The following is a 2,389-nucleotide window of genomic DNA, read 5'->3' as shown; positions in this document are numbered from 1 at the left end:
CTTTCACATACCTCATTATTCTCTTGGCAGCACGGAAGTCAGAAAGTTTAGGATTCTCCATATATCTACTAATTAAGCCAACAGCATACAATAAGTCAGGTCTAGTACAACAAAGATACCTCAGTGAGCCCACCATTTGTCTATACAAAGTTACATCTACTTCTTCTTCATTAGGATCTTTCACCAAGTTCACACCAGTGGCAGTGGGTGTGTCTGCAGAATTGCAGTCAACCATTCTGAACTTCTTCAGTACATCTCTTGCATACCTCCCTTGATGCATGATCACTCCCTCATCAGTTCTCTTGAATTCAATTCCAAGAAAATAAGAAATAAGGTCCAAATCAGTCATTTCGAATTCTCTCATCATCTCTCCTTTAAAGTTGGCAATTTCAGTCTCATTATTTCCTGTCACAAGCAAGTCAAGTTAGTAGTATTGTTGCCCTTTATATAAACACCATGCTCAGTTGTACATTTGAGGAATCCAAGCTTCATTAGAAAGCCATCAATGCGCCTGTTCCAGGCTCTAGGGGCCTGCTTTAAGCCATACAAAGCCTTATTCAATCTGTACACCTTCTCTTCACTTCCTTTTATTTCAAACCCAGGTGGTTGACTCACATAAACCTCCTCTTCTAAAGGACCATTCAAGAAGGTTGATTTCACATCCATATGGTGCATATGCCACCCTTTTTGACTTGCTATAGCAGTAATAATTCTCACTGTCTCCATTCTTGCAACAGGTGCAAACACCTCCTTAAAATCAATGCCAGCCTTTTGCAAGAATCCCTTTGCCACTAGCCTGGCCTTATACTTGGAAATCTCTCCTTTCGGATTCTTTTGTACCTTATAAACCCATTTTACTGCAATAGGTTTTTTCTTAGCAGGCAGAGGCACAAGTTGCCATGTATTATTCTTTTCAATAGCTTTCAGCTCTTCTTTCATAGCATCAGTCCACTTTGTGTCATTCATTGCTTCCTCCAAGCTCATTGATTCAGATTCAGCAAATAGAGCTAAGTGTGCTAGCTCACCTTCCTCCCCTATTGCTGAATCATGTATCAATTCATAATCCTGTAACCTGCTAGAGGGTTATCTAGCTCTCTGTGATTTCCTTACTCCTCCTTGGTCACTGTCATCAATTACTGCAGCAGAAGAATCACTTGGCTCATCAATAGAAGCTTCAATCACAACTTTTGTAGGCTTCTCTACCATCTCTTTATCCTAATTCCAGTCCTTGGATTCATCAACTACCACATCTCTACTCACGAGCACTTCTTTGGTTACTGGATTAAACAATTTGTAACCACCAATGGCATGATAACCCAACAGTATCATTATCTCACTTTTGCTATCTAACTTCTTTCTCAACTGATCAGGCACATGTTTATAACAAATAGAGCCAAAAATTTTAAAATGACTAACCACTGGTTTGCGTCCAGACCATGCTTCTTCAGGTGTGATTTTATTAAGCCTTTTTGTTGGGCTTCGGTTTAGCACATACACTGCAGTGGAGACAGCCTCTGCCCAAAGAAATTTTGGTAGCTTCTTTCCATTAAGCATGCATCTGACCATATTCATCACTGTTCGATTTCTTCTTTCTGCTGCACCGTTATGTTGGGGAGTGTAGGGAGGTGTCACATCATGCACAATACCTTCTAGTTCACAGAATTCATCAAATTCATTGCTAGTATACTCTCCTCCTCCATCAGTGACTATAGTTTTTATCAAGAAACCAGTTTGTCTCTCCACTATTCTCTTGAACTTCTTGAATACTCCTAGCACTTCACTCTTTCTCTTCAAGATATACACCCACATCTTCCTAGTGAAATCATCTAGGAATGATACAAAGTATCTACTCTCACCAAGAGATTCACACTGCATTGGGCCACACACATCAGAGTATATCACTTCAAGCTTTTCTCTTGCCTTAGTTTCAACAAATTTCTTAAAAGACTCTCTGTGCTGTTTAGACTCAACACAATTTTTACATAATTCTTTTGGTACATTTATCAATGGCAGCCCCTAACCATGTTGTAAGTATTCAAGTCATGCAAGTCTCTAAAATTCAAGTGACCATATCTGTGATGCCACACCCAATCATCTTCACTCACTACTGCAGCTAGGCATTTATGGCAAAGTGCTTCTAGATTGGCTCCAAATGTCCTGTTTCTAGACATAGAAACATCAAATATCAAACTGTTTTTAACACCTGAATCAAACAGTTTAAGTTTTTTATCTTCCATAATCACCTTATGGCCTTTCTCCACTAATTGTCCTAGACTGAGCAAATTGCTCTCTAGTCCAGGTACATAAAATACACCTGATATGCAATACTGTGTACCATTCGGCATCTTGATCATCACATTTCCAACTCCTTCTGCTAGCATAGCTCTAT

The sequence above is a fragment of the Glycine max genome, chromosome 11 (genome assembly GCF_000004515.6).
Source record: "Glycine max cultivar Williams 82 chromosome 11, Glycine_max_v4.0, whole genome shotgun sequence".
Lineage (NCBI taxonomy): Eukaryota > Viridiplantae > Streptophyta > Magnoliopsida > Fabales > Fabaceae > Glycine > Glycine max.
Note: the sequence above shows the minus strand (reverse complement) of the source record.